Source organism: Canis lupus, chromosome 20, assembly GCF_011100685.1.
Source record: "Canis lupus familiaris isolate Mischka breed German Shepherd chromosome 20, alternate assembly UU_Cfam_GSD_1.0, whole genome shotgun sequence".
Lineage (NCBI taxonomy): Eukaryota > Metazoa > Chordata > Mammalia > Carnivora > Canidae > Canis > Canis lupus.
This window is the reverse complement of record NC_049241.1, coordinates 14,929,626-14,944,548: the sequence shown is the minus strand read 5'-3', so window position 1 is coordinate 14,944,548 and position 14,923 is coordinate 14,929,626. Positions and strand designations below refer to the sequence as shown.

The 14,923-nt window shown below is 34.8% G+C and overlaps 1 protein-coding gene across 13 annotated transcripts in view; it reads left to right on the top strand.

Moving 5' to 3' along the window:
• Window positions 1-14,923, top strand: part of CNTN4 (contactin 4) — a 916,127-nt gene that overhangs the window by 384,550 nt on the left and 516,654 nt on the right. The window contains exon 1 of one of the 13 annotated variants that reach the window (XM_038565820.1): window positions 13,331-13,639. The exons of the other annotated variants lie outside the window; for them this stretch is intronic. The gene's annotated coding sequence lies outside the window, so the exon portion shown is untranslated. Of the gene's footprint in view, window positions 1-13,330; window positions 13,640-14,923 lie in introns of those variants that run through there. 13 annotated transcript variants of the gene reach the window in all.

Below are 14,923 nucleotides of genomic sequence, written 5' to 3'. Positions count from 1 at the left end.
TTTATTTTTTAGATCTTCCTTACCTTATTTGCTATCTGTGAATTAGAAAATGTGGCAATTTAGGCTGTATCATGCTGTTTTGATTTTCATTGTTTTTTAGAAAATCTCTAGACACCCTTCTAAATTTATTCAACAATCACTGGATTGAAAGTTCTGTGAAAGAAGGAAATATTACCTTCTGGGTTCTTAGCACAGTACTTCACCTATAATGGGTGCTTAATAAATACTATTGGAATTTGATGCAAGAGGTGGCTCATATGCTTTACAGATGTTTTACAGACTCTTTTACTGTAACACTTTTTATATGGTATTTGTGAATCCTGTCTTCTAAACAATGTCCCAAATTTCAGAAAGATTGTAGGTTAGGATAATGAGTCAGGTGGTTGGGCATTGATCTGCAGAGGCATTTTGAAGACACTGGAATGGAGATGTCATGACCATTTGAGAGTAGCTAGGGGAGATCTTGTTCAGTACTCCCAAGTTGGCAGAATGAGAGAGTGGTTCTGTTCCAAGTATGTTGTTTTAGAGATCCCAGAGCTGGGATCTGCCATTCCTTTCCCTGCTGCTTTTTTGTATTTTACAAATACATACAGGTGGCCATACTGATGTTAACGGTTATTTTTTCCTTTTTGGTGAAATAATTAAAAAGAAAAATTAGTCATTTGGTTCATTATTAAATTTTCTACTTAGTTTTCTGTTTAATTCCTTTTTATGACACTCTGGGTACTTCCATTTAAGAAATTGCAATAAATGAAAGAAAGGAACAATGAAACATAAACTTGGATTAGCTGTCTTCTTTGGTAATGCTCAGAAAGAACCACATGCTTGTACCCTAATTAACAAATTTGAAGTGTGGTGGCAGCTTATAGTTCAAACACTATTGTCTAAAGTCTTTTCATTCTATCAGGTTTTATAGGAAGATAGCACAAAGACTTGATGGTTATATTATTACACAGATTGAATTCTACAAACATAAAAAAAATTGATTACCCTCAGGGCATTAAGAACTGTTTTTACTGATTGAATATTTTACTTGCATAAATGATAGTTTTTATAAACAGCTGTGCATTTTAATATTAGAATCTAAAAGTTCGTAAGTTATAAGCATAGATGTTTCATTTTGATTGTGAATTCCCATTCCCACCTCAAATATCAAGAAGATCATGTACAGAGTATCTTTCTCTTGGTACCAAGATGATAAAGTTGCCATCTGTACTCAACTCCCAAGGAAAATTCTTTCGTATTCGTTTTCTCTATTTTTCTTTTAGTGACTATCTGTTCTAAAATAATTGAATCAATGGGGCTACTCTAATAATCTTACAGAGTTTAAGCTACACTATTTTTAGATGCGGGGATAGTTACATAGCAGAAAATATCATTGCTTAGAACATAAGGTGACATTTTAGCTCTCCTAAAACCTTAGTGGCTGGAGGATACCTGAGGGACACTCTAATCTCCAGTTTCCATTATTTTCCAAGTCAGGAGACCCAAACCATATACATCCAGTTGATGGTTTCTCATTAACCAGAAATCCCATCTTCAGAATTCTCATTTGTTGATATCTACCATCACAGTTTTATTGTTACTTTGAGTATTTAGTGTTGGGTAGTGATTGTGGGAGGGGCTTCTTGTTGTCAACTATATACATTCTTCCTTTGTTCTTTAATAACAGAACCCTGGTATTATTTAGGGCATCTGGGTACCTAAGTTAAGTACTAATTGCTAGCAGCATGTTTACAACTAATATGACCATGTAACTAAGTTTTATTCCATGTAAGATAAGCAAAAATATTTGGAGGGACTTCTGAAAAATCTCTTCGAGGAGAGTTGAGTTAGTTAGAAATCGTGCTTTCCAGTATTCCACTCTACTTCCTTCTTTCCACTGCTGAAAATGCACTAGATAGCTGGAACTCTAGAAGCTACCATGGACCAAGAGGTGATCTTGATTAATGTAATGCTAGAATAGTGAGGGGGAAATGAGAAGAGAAACCTAGGTTCTTTTTTTTTTTTTTAATCATTTTTATTTATTTTATTTTTTTATGATAGTCACAGAGAGAGAGAGAGGCAGAGACATAGGCAGAGGGAGAAGCAGGCTCCATGCACCGGGAGCCTGACGTGGGATTCGATCCCGGGTCTCCAGGATCATGCCCTGGGCCAAAGGCAGGCGCCAAACCGCTGTGCCACCCAGGGATCCCGAAACCTAGGTTCTTAACTGATGACTGTGGAATTGCTATAGTAGCCCTAGATTTTGCTTATTCGGATTTTTTTTTTCTACTTTGTGAATGAGAAATGAACTTCTCTTTATTTTGAGCTATTATCATTTTGATTTTTCTCTCACATGTAGTTGAACCAATTTGATAGAAGTTTCAAATGAACAATAAAAATGTAGAATTTCAGCTGATTAAGGAGGCATTAAAATAATCCTGGCATAATCCCAGGAAATCCCAAAGAAAATCATAATATTGGAGGAGTTACTTGATTTCTATAGATCTCATCTTTTTATTGAAAAATGAGAGCAATGATAAAGCCCTTACTACTACTTCATATTGTGATAATGTAAAAGGTCTTGGAAAAATGCAAATTACTATTTATATGCACTATATTATTTACTAAAAATACCCCCTTGATCTAAAGCAGAATTTCTTAACTGAAAGTCTGTGAATTCCTTGATATTTTATGAAAAATTGTAATTGTGCATAAAAACTTTTTTCAGAGATAGTCCTTTAAATCCTCATTAAAATCTAGATGTCAGAGATGCTGTCTACAGTGGGAAGGTGATACTTATTTAGAGGGGGATTCTTCTATTGTGGAGCAGCCAAAATAGAAGGTTATCTTAAATCCTCTCTTCAACATCATAATCAACATTTAATAGCAATCTCTGAATGTCTAAAATTGACAGATATTTCAAGTTGATTTCAAATACCACTTCTTCCCCAGAGCATTTTTTAGTGTCAAGTAGGAAATAATCTTTTCCTTTTCTAAATTCCCAAAGGACTTTAATAAATACTCTCTTAAAATTCTTTTCTATATGATTATACTTCTTTATGGGTCCTCAAATTCCTAGAAAGCAAGTCTAGACCTGTATTAAATCCCCAGCCACTTACAAGTATGAGTTATTCAATAAATACTTAGTAAATGAATTAATCCCTGAAAACATTTCCTTATTTTAGTGTTGTGTACAGTACATTTTTTTACATAACCTTGGTCTAAAAAGTAGCAAACCTCAGCCTCTAAAAAGTAATTTGATAGGAAGGGCTTCAAATTGGATCCATAGTTCACCATTACAACATGGCACAGAGAGGAAGCAGATGGTGATCCACACTACATGGCTGAAATGCAGATCTTTTTACTTGTCTTCTGTCCCTAACCATCTAGATGACAGTGGGAGATAGATTTGTACATGGGCTTGTCCAAAAAGGTTAGATTTTAAAAGATATTAGCAATTTTCCATTTAGGAGAGCCATTGTTTACTATACTTTCTGTGAAGTGTTATAAAAGGAAGAAAAGTTAATTGAATGTTTCCTTTGGATATAAATTCATCTTTTTCATGTCATCCAAAAATATATTGGCACTGCAAAATTCTACCAGTAAGAAAGCCATTTAATCTTGATTACACTGTATATGCTTATGGAAAATTTTTATTTAATTAAACTTGCTTGCTTTTTAATCAGCTCATTTCATTTTTACTGGGATATTGTAAATTCTTAGATATTCCAGGAAAAACCTATCTGGGGATTTTAGAAGGCTTAAGAACAATGCCCTATTTCCCTGCAAAATTTAGAATCAATTAGGAGACATACTTAGCAATCACACAAATAGAGATAAAAATACGACACTTATTACTGATAAAGGGAAAATGCAGCATAGATTTGTTGAAAGAGTGGCAATAATTCACTCCTAAATTAAATAGATTTATATGCCCAGTTACTTGTACACATGTACAACTATGGTTGTTTACAAAGGACAGGCTCTGTACTGCATGGTCAGAAAGCAGAACAGAAGGCCCCCTTCAGGAAGGTATAAGTTTCTGAAGAAAGAATAGAAGGAAATGAGATGCCTCTGTCCCATTTCCTCTTCAAACTCCTGGGTAAAAGTCCAAGAGTACTATTCTACCATTATCCCTCTAAAGGGGAACATGTAGCATGGGTAATAAATGCTTCCATTTTTTACATATGTATTTCATTGTGTTTCTTTAATACAGTTTGCTGTTATCATTATTTTTATGAGCAGTGATCCAAAAACTTTAATGGAAAGTTACCTTCCCTTATGAGTCACATATAAAATCCTTAATTTGAAATCTAAGATCCCTCTGAACTGGTTCCAGAGTCCCTAAAATCTGCGCTCATGGTTGCATTCCCATGGCATTTGCACCTTTAAATGACTTAACTCATTATGTCTAGAAAATCCAGTTTGGTACATTTTCATATACACTGTCAGTGGTTCTCATATTGACACATATAGTGAACAATTTAGTGCCCTTTGTTCATGAGTGTATATGTATAGAGACCTAGCCCATATTGAAGGGATTTGGGAGTTAGAGTGGGTTTATCCTAATAAAATTATATATTATATCCCAATATAATGTAATATGAATATTATATCCCAACACTATTGCATGTAAAAATTTAACATATTTTCTATTAATAATTTTTTAGTGGTAACTTCTTTAATACCATTTTTTCTGATCTTGCCAACTGTATTGAATCCTGAAGAGCCAAACTCTGTTATTCTCTATCTTATGGCTCTCTTTCTTTCTTATAGAGCTTAGGAACAATGCTCTATAAATCTATATTCACTGAATTTACTTGTTGATTACTTATCTGTTGTCTTTCTTTCTCCCCAGGATATAAACTCTATAATTGTTGTCTGGCTCACCAGCACTCAATAATAAATAATAAATATATGTTGAATGAATGAATCTCATTTACTTACTTTCCCACTTATTCTCTCTCCTCTCTGCCTTTCCATGTTACCAATAATCAGTTATTCTTTAAATTAGAAAAAGATGAAATAATTTAAAATGCTCCATTGGAATATATTAAGTCAATATTGATAAAAGGTTGTTTATATAATGAAATATGATTATGAAGCCAATTCATTAAGTATTACTATTTTACTTCCATTTTATCTTTTATTTTTTATTTTACTTATTGCAAATATGTATGAATGTTTACTACATGGAATTTGATAGATGCTTAGAAAATACTAATTGCATTTGTGGCAACATATTAGTTAATAATACGAGAGCGATTTTGGGGGGTTATGATAATTTTATTTTTGTTGTTTTAGAAATTATCAAAATGTTTTCCAGAGTGGCTGTATCATTTTATATCCCTGTCAGCAATGTGTGAGTCATTTAGTTTCTCTACATTCTTCCCAGCATTTAATGTTTCCTTTTTTCTAATTTTAGCTATTCTGACAGGTGTGTATTATATCTCATTATGATTTCAGTTTGCATTTTCCTAATAGCTAATGAACATCCATTCATATTCTTATCTGTTTATCCTCCAGTGAAATGCCTGTTCATGGGGAGGTTTCTTGCTCATTTTCTAACTGTATTTTTTCAATTGTTCAGTCTTACAGTTCTTCATAAATTGTAGATTCTAATCCTTTAATGAATATGTGGTTTGAAAATATTTTATCTCAGGATACAGTTTGTGTTTTCATCTTCTTACCAAAGCATTTCTCAGAGCAAATGTTTTCAATTTGATGTTTATATTAAAAACACTTGATAAATATTTTTAACTTATCAGTTTCTCCTTTTATTGACCATGCTTTTGGTATCAAATCAGAACTCTTTGCCCAAGCCTAAATTCTGAAGATTTACTCCTATGCTTTTTCTAAAAGATTTCTCGTTTTATATTTTATATTTAAGTTCTCTAAAACATTGAAAATATTTCCTGGTGAAGTTTGTAGGTGTAGGGAAGCATTGTAGGCAAAGGAGAGAATATATTTGCGTGGAGAGAAAAAAATAGCATGGGATTTTCAAGGAAGAGGGGAAAATCCTGATAAATGTATGTAATATAAAGCACAAATCATTGGGCAAAGGAGGGTATTAGAAAGGGAACTTTGTATGAATTGGTACCATTTGGGTTTTACCAGGTAATTGATAGGGATCCATTGAAAGACTTTAAACAGGAGAATAAATGTGTTTAGATTTCTATTTTGGAAAAGATACTCTGATATCAGTGTGGAGAATGGATTTGAACCAGGGCTTTTCATTTTTTATTCATTTCCAGGTGAAAAATGCTACAACAAAATAGAATGATTTAGAGATCAATAAATGGCACAATTTAAAATGTCTGAAAGGAAATCTTTGCCTCCTTAATATAGAGTGCATTCTGAAGAAGTTGAAAGTGATTCTACTCTGATAAGTGTAGCCTTAGTATATATGGAAAAGGATGTCTTATTTTTCAACTTAAGACATTGCTACAAAGAATGATATCCAGGTTTATCCTGACATATACCTTCTTTCCCTTAAAAAGAAGCACTTAATTCCATATTTTTCTGCCTATCTTCATGTTTTCTGGAAATAGAAGAAATTTTCATGACTAGCTTGGTGAGTTGTTACTGGCTTCAATTTCTGAGAAAACTTCAGAAACTTGTTTTTTGTTTTGTTCTGTTTTGTTTTTTGTTTTTTTAATGGCACCCATTACCACCACTCTAATGTTATGTGAGAGGGTTGAGTGAGTGGGATTGGATCCTTTAAAAAAAGAAATTGACTGATTATTAAGGTTTGTGAATCCAGATGTTTTGTAACCATCATTGCAAAAATTGATAAGTCAGGGTTCATCAGTATGGGCTAAAATGACCAAGTGGAAGGCTGTTGGAGAACATGATACTTATACATTCTTGAAGTATTCTTCAATTGTTACTTACTAGTTACAAAAGTAAAATAATTTATAGTTTACTTTATATAAAGTATAAGAGAGGAGTCTGGTGATTAAATTTAATACTCCCAATAACAGGACAAACTGACAATACCTATGCCTGATGCAGTACACCAAAAACACAATGTCATCTACATATAGAGAATATAGTAAATGATAGTTTTCTATCAGGGTTAGATTTCTTGGATCAGTTAATTTCTTTGTGGTTATGTAAGGGAAAATCTGGTTCTTTGGAAAAACATTATTTGGTGAATCATCGTGTTGTACACTTTAAATATCTTATGATTTTATTTGTCCATTATACAACAGTAAAACTGAAAAACCATTATTTGGTGAATTCTTTGGAGAATTATTTAAAGATAAAATGCCAAGATGTCTGTTACTTATTCTTAAATGATTCAGAGAAAAGAAAAAGTATAACAGTAACAAGGAAAGAGGGAAAAGGAGAGGAGAGGGAATAAAAAGAGAAAGCAAATATCAAAATGTTTACATTAGTTGTGAGTCATTATCATATGGGTACTCATTACACCATTAATTCAACTTTAATGTAAGTTTGGAATTTTTCAAAAAAAAAATTTGGCCAAAAGGGAATCCAGATAATCAAGTTTAAACTGAGTGTTCTATATAGTCTTGTCCAAAGTTATTACATTTATATATTATTCTAGGTCAACTCTTTCCAACAATTTTAAGGTTTAATACACTTGCTTTACTTTATACCAGCTTGTTTAAAGTTACAAACTTAGAACCACTGGTTTACTCAGGGAAAACATACTGAGGACCATTTTCGGTTGTAAACATGATTGAAAAAAAATTGTGAATAAAGAAAAATAAATATTATGCGTGATAAAGTTTTAGAAAACCCAAACCTGCCATATATTAGCTATGAGTCCTTGGACAACTCATTCAGCATCTTTGGTCTCAGTGCCTTTATGAAACGAGAGTAGTAAAGACATCTACTTCATAGGGTTGTGGTAAAAATTAAAGTAGGAGGATGCCTGGGTGGCTCAGCAGTTAAACGTCTGACTTTGGCTCAGGGGGTGATCCTGAAGACCTGGGATCGAGTCCCATGTCAGACTCCCTGAGTGGAGCCTGCTTCTCCCTCTGCCTGTGTATCTGCCTGTCTCTGTCTCTGTGTGTCTCATGAATAAATAAATAAAATCTTAAAAAAAAAAAAAAAAAAGAAACAAAAGTGAACTGAGTCCCCTCATGTAAAAGCCTGCACAATGCTTTTTGCAGTTGATGGAAGGGATGCCAACAAGTAAAATGAAAAGCCCCTGCAATCTACCCAGCAGCGCCTACACTCCCTAGAGCCAACAAAAGAGCTCAGCACCAGAGCTGAAGAGTCTATAGGGCACTACATTAGTGATAAAGCTGATTATAAATAATAATGACCTTAGTGGGTGATGAGAAATGTAGTAAACTTTTTCTGAGCCAGGCAAGATGATGTAGGGGATACTATATAAATGCATAAAGTTTGTAAGAAAAGCAGATGCTGAGAGATTTTATTTTTCTTCCTAATAATTTAAAATGGACAATGAATCTAGTAGGTACTCCATAAATTGTTGTTGAGTAAGTAAACAAAAGTTTTAAAATCTGAATTCCTAACTAAAGTCCATAAATTTAAGCATATTTACATTTAATCCCAACTCTCTATTTAAACTCTACCTGTTTCAAGAGTAAGATCAGATTCCTGACATGGAAACAGAATGATATCCATCTGTTTAGGAACAGAGAGATAGTAAAAAACAAAACAAAACAAAACAAAAATCCCCACCATATATATGGAGTTATATGGAGCTCAACTAGCTAAAGAGTTGCCTTCTATGGCTCCCATGTCAGGGTCTGCTGGGAGAGGGTAACATATACTGGGCTGAGATTCATTTTTATCTGTTCTATTTGGTTTTGTGAGAAGCAGAACAGGGAGGTAAAGGCCATATTGGGTACTTGTTAGGATTTGGTTTTTGTACCTACTGATCATGCCACTGATTATTTGTTCTAAGGCCCTGCTTATTTGCACTGACAGACTTGGAATTTTAGTACTGTCTTGGTTTTTCAACTAACTTATTGTATGGTGTACCCCGGTGGCTCAGCGGTTTAGCACCACCTTCAGCCAAGGGCGTGATCCTGGAGGCAAGGGATCGAGTCCCACGTCGGGCTCCCTGCATGGAGCCTGCTTCTCCCTCTGCCTGTGTCTCTGCTTCTCTCTCTCTGTGTCTCACATGAATAAATAAATAAAATCTTTAAAAAAAAAACTTACTGTACTGAATATGGTAACTTTTGTGAAAGCATATTAAAAGTCTGAAGTTACTTCCAAGGCAAAACGGTGTTTAGCATTGCTACTGCAGCTATCCTTAGAATAATCTCATTTAAACCTGGTCATTTTTTAATCTCAGCCCTGAATTCTTCGAAATTCTAACTATGAGGATCCCACATGCTTCCCTTGGGTCAGGGTTTCTCAAATGTGCCATTATTCACTTACTGGGCCAGATAATTTTTTTTTTTCAGAGTCGGCTATATATCATAGGATGGTTGGCAGCATCCCTGGCCTTTACCCACTAGATGCCAGTAGCACCCACCTACACCCTCAGTTGTGACAGTTAAAAACTAGTCTTTCAAAGCTTTCTATCTTTGTTACAAGGAAAATCAGAATCTTCTGAGTAAAAGGATTTTTTCTCTTTAGATGATAAGAAAATTTGTATGTGTTCTCTAGCCATTATAATAAGGATAAATACTCCAGAAAGTAAATGAGATATACCACTTACAGAACAATTTTTCTATAATGTGTCCCTCCTCTTCTTGCTGTCTCCCTCTCTCTACATTCACACACATGTATGTACATGCATACCTTAAATTAATAGGCGTTTTTTTGCTAATGGTTACTCCACATGCTCCAACTGGCAGCAGATAAATATTGAGGCATTTTGCTTTTTTTTTTATTTTTACCTAGCTCATAGGACAATTTTATGTCATTGTGACATAATATTTTAAAATGGCTATTTTTTCCCATAGACTGTTTTGTGACCCTGGTCTCTGTGAGTCATTGTTACAGGAATCTGATTACTTCTTGGAAAAGAGATAAGGCCACAGACTTCTCATGTGGATCCATACTTTTGTCTTGCTTCTCGATTATTTTATTACTGGCTCCATTGCTTTTGATTGGAAAAGAAAGTCCAGTCAAGCTGCTTAGATTGTCATTCCAGTGGGTGCCCTGGGCAGTGATTTCTGAACCATTCATTCCTTTGAAATTTTGTTCTCAGCTGGAGAAATGTCACAGTTGTCTTAGCTTTTGACTCTGACTTTTAGTGAGTGAGGCAAGGAATAGGAAATAGGAACACTTTCTAGAAGAAACAATGAGCAGCTGTATGCATATCAGATGACTTACTGCTGAAGATTCCAAAACATTAAAAAATATTGATTAAGTTTCAACCTGTTGGGAAATTATTGCCATAACTTTCATTTTGCCCCTAGATTTGCTGAGGCTCAGAGCTGTATTTAACTTGCTGAATCTTGTGTTATGGCCAGAAAGAGACCTCAGGAGCCCCATTCCCCAGGTTCTTATTAGCCTTGACAAGAGTGTTGTTAAAATTGCAGACTCTTCAGAGTCCCAAAGAGATGCAGTTTCTTGCAATTTCTATGCAAAGTCTAAAACAATCTCTGTATATATTTTGGCTTCTGAAATACATTCTGAGGTAATATATCAGGCTATACTGTCTTTGTGAAGATAATTTCTTTTGTTTGTAGTTGCTAATCATTTTTCTTTTTCTCTTCCTCTTTGCTATATTTATTTTGACATTAATGTTGACTTTGACCTTAAAGGAAAGAAATATCAGACGTTTCCCAGATTTAGGCTTTTATTATAAACCACTTCATATTTTAAATGCTATGTCTCAGGGGAGAAATGTATGAAGAATTGATGGAAGTTAGAAATTTTTAGTTAGTAATTATCACCTACCATTAGAAACAAGTGAAAATCACATGATGTCAAAGTGAATCTATCACATATCATAATCAAAGATGAATCAAAGTAATTACCAGCCAAACAGGAATTGAATAGAACTTAAAACCAATTAAACTATTTATTTCGACTGTACCACTGAATAAACACTTTAGTGTTTTAATTTGCTCCTTTTTTCATTTACTGCAGCAATATGTTTGCTAATATGACTGAGATGCACAATTGCTATTTAATTAACCTATTTTTGTCAGCACCTCACATGAGCCGCGTGAAGTAGATGTGCTAAAGTCTCAATAATAATGAGCCAGATAAAAATAACAAACATGAAATTTATGCCAGTCATTTTACAATTTATGACAAATTGTAACAATACTTAAATAAGGAAATAGGTTATCTGAGAGAAACTTGATTGAAAATACTTCTAAAAGCATGTTGAACCAACAAAAAATTACTCAAAGTTAAGTAAAATTTTTTAAAAGTGCAATAATACTGTTTCATCATCCTCCACTTTGTTTTATTGCTATTAACTTTTGATAGTAAATTTGCTTGAGGCCTTGTATCTGGTTTGGAATAACTGAGTTTGTAATGGACGTGAAAAGGTCTGGCAGGATGCATTTTACACAAGAGCCTCTGTCCTTGGAGTGAGTTACTTTTCTGGGTATTGAGTAAAAGATCATAAAAATGTCAATTTTCCCTTTATTCCCTAAGGCCAGTACCAAAACCCTAAGACAATTTGTGTGATTTTGACCTTGTTGATACACATTTTTCCACATAAGAAAGGTAACTGATAATGTGAGGAGAAGCCCTAACTTTTCTTTACTTTTGAATAGTAGGAGCATAAGAAAGAATAATTTCATTAAATATAAAAAGACTCTCTCCCCACGAACTGTAGTATTCTGGCAATTGACTCATGAAGACCAGCATCTACCTGGACTTTTGGCTTTTCATCCAGTTTTACAGTCAGTAGATATAATTACTGAGGAATTAGATAAAATTATTTTCTGCTCAGCCTGTCTTTTTTTCTCTTACATATTTATAATTTACTCACACTTCATAATGGCTTCAGTTCTCTAAAATAGCTACTTATTAGCCAATTTATCCTGGTACCCACAAAGGTATCAGAGACTCCTACATTTGGGACAGTTTTGTTTTGTTTTGTTGAAGTATATCTTCATTTTATTCCCATTTTTCTGGTTGCTGTTAGAAGTGTAAGCTAGGGTTGCCTGGGTGAACATCTGCCTTTGGCTTAGGGTATGATCCCAGGTTTCCAGCTTTGAGTCCTACATCGGGCTCCCTGTGGGGAGCCCGCTTCTCCCTCTGCCTATGTCCCTGCCTCTTTCTCTGTGTCTCTCATGAATAAATAGATCAGATCTTTTTTTTTTTTTTAAGTGTAAGCTAAAGGAGGTCTACTTTCTAATTCTTAGAACAATTAGAATGTTATATCTGTGAGAACCCTCAGAGGTCTGAACTAAACCCTGTTTGATAAGAAAACGAAGTCTCAGAAAGGCAAAGTGTCTTGTAGATCACCTGATTGTATAGCAAACTGAGAATTACAACTTAGGTTTCTGCCTAGATCTCCTAGCCCTTTTATCATATAGGGTCATTAACTAACTACTACGTGCTTTGTGGGTATAGAATTTGAAATCACTCCATGGGTGCCTTGATCACAGCCTCTTTCTCTCATGTAGAGTGCTTTACATCTCTAACTCAGATTTGCTTAACTAAGGTCAAATTTACATTTATAAAAGGTCTTCAGGGGTAGCAGGTAGCATATAGGGGCAAAAGTGTAGTGGCACTGTTTTGGTAAAATGATCTGTTTAAAAATGTTCACGTTCAAATACTAAAATCTCTACTTTGCAAACCAAGCCTGTCCGCATGCTAGTACCACTTTGCAACTCTTAACTGCATCACCATGAGGACAAGTAATGAAGAGCATTCATTTATGTAAGCACAATCAACATCAGAGTTCCTTTTAGAATACTTGTAGTTCCTTTTAGAATACTTTAGCAAGTACAATGCTAAACACTCTGTTTTGAATGAGCTGGACTGCCAGTACTTAAGAGGACGCATATCTTTGGGGATATAAAATGCCCCCATAGATACCACTTTTAGTCCAACTAGTGTCCCCGGGGTCTAGACCTGCAAAGAATATACAAATGCACGTCTCAAAAAATCCATAGGGGAAATGAGACTGCAGCCTGTAGCCTTCCTGGGAGCAGCAAAAAAAAACCCTAACAGACAAACCAAATCACAGGACAAATCCACCATATGCACCAAACAACCAGTGTAATTATGTTCTATAGTTGAGGAATTACATAAATTGCCCATTGGGAAGGAAACCTTAATCTCTACCCCTCCCTTGAAATCTATAAACAGCTGTGTGAGTCTCTCTATTTTTGAAAGGTTGAACACATTTGATCAGGGAACCAACTTGATTTCCTAATCAGGTTCGATGTGAGCAGAGCCAGTTAGAGATGTGTGTGATTCTCCTAGTGTGCGTCTTTGATTCATGCGCTAATTATGTCGATCCTTTGGGGAACACAGCCACGAAGCTGGGTCCTCCTTGATTAATGCTGGCTGAGAGCCATGCAGCACGCAGCGGAGAGCAGTTCAGCATATCTAGTCCCAGCTGAGAATATGGTCCCATTATCTCCCAGCTGCCTAAGCAATCCATAAGGGCCTGTTCTGCGTGGATGATCAGTGTAGTGGAAGCAGGGACTTGCTGAGAGCTGAAATCTCTGTTTGATTTGCTGTAACATGTAAAGCGAAACTGGGACATTTTACTTTACAGTCTGTAAGTATCAGGGTTTTTTCCCCCTTCTTTCTCCCTACAGCTCCATGTGAATGTGACTTTGCAAGCTGCATTTGATTTGCTGTTCCGTCGCTCTTTGTTGAATCAAGCTGGTGAGACAGAGTGTAATCTGTTTAGAGCTTGCTGTTTCTGTCAGATCTCTTTTATAATTTATTCATACAGGAAAATAAGAGATCTTTCAGAATGCTTTTATAGAAGTTAAGAATTATTGGTTTTATTTTTAATTTGGAAGCATGGGTGCATTTTCCGTGGTGCTCAGGATGGTTAGAGCATATGTTCATCTTCTTCTTTATCTCTGACCATTGCAAGAAAAATGTAAGTGAAAGTAATATATATGTGAAGACATCATTTTACATGCACTTATGTATAAAAGAAGCATGTGTCATTATTTCCAGAATTTGTTTAAGATAGTTTATTTTGCTTCTCTCTGCTGCCACTAAGAAAGGTAGAAACAGGAAAGTTTCTCTTGTTTTTCAGTTGCATGCTGTTTAGAAACTTTGCCGGGGTGAGGGGTGGAAATGATATATTAGGAATATTTGCAAATATAAACTGTATATCTCCTCCTTCATGCTGAGGGTCAGTGTTTCAAAATAAGAGGCTATTTTTTAGCTCAGTTTTGCTTTTGAATGTGCCACTTTTTATGAAGTGATGTTAATTAAAAAGCAAAAAAAATTAAAATCTGAGTTCATTTATCTTTCATGTGTCTCCAAGTGCAATCTGTCAAATTAATATTTGTTATCCTTGCAAGAAGAATTGATCATGAAAATGATATTAGAAATTAATATTGTTGATAATGTTTGCATAATGTCTCTCAAATGATCAATGGCTTAGTGAAATTAAAGATTGTTATCACTATGGAAAGGGCTATGTGGATTTTTTGTCTGGGTTTCCCTAACCTAAATATAAATTACACTTTTCTTCCTGGATTGAACATAGAACAATTGAGCTGTTGTAAGAATAGAATTTGAATAGAAGAGGCTTGAACTGCCTGAACCAATGGCCAGAGCTGATGTGGACCAAAATGAACTTGAAATCGTTCATTCCTGAAAAGGGGAATGAATCAAAGTGCCCTCAGTGAGCTTGAGACCATAGAGTCAGAGGATCCTGTAATTTCCAGAGTGGAAATACAATTTTCCTGAATAGGCAGTAAGTCTCAAAGCAGAGAAAAACCACAAGCTGTGAAGTATGAAAGTGTCTCACTGGTGGGGACAGAGTATGTTCTCATTAGATTTGGTTGATAGGAACGATACAAGAGAGAGAAGACTT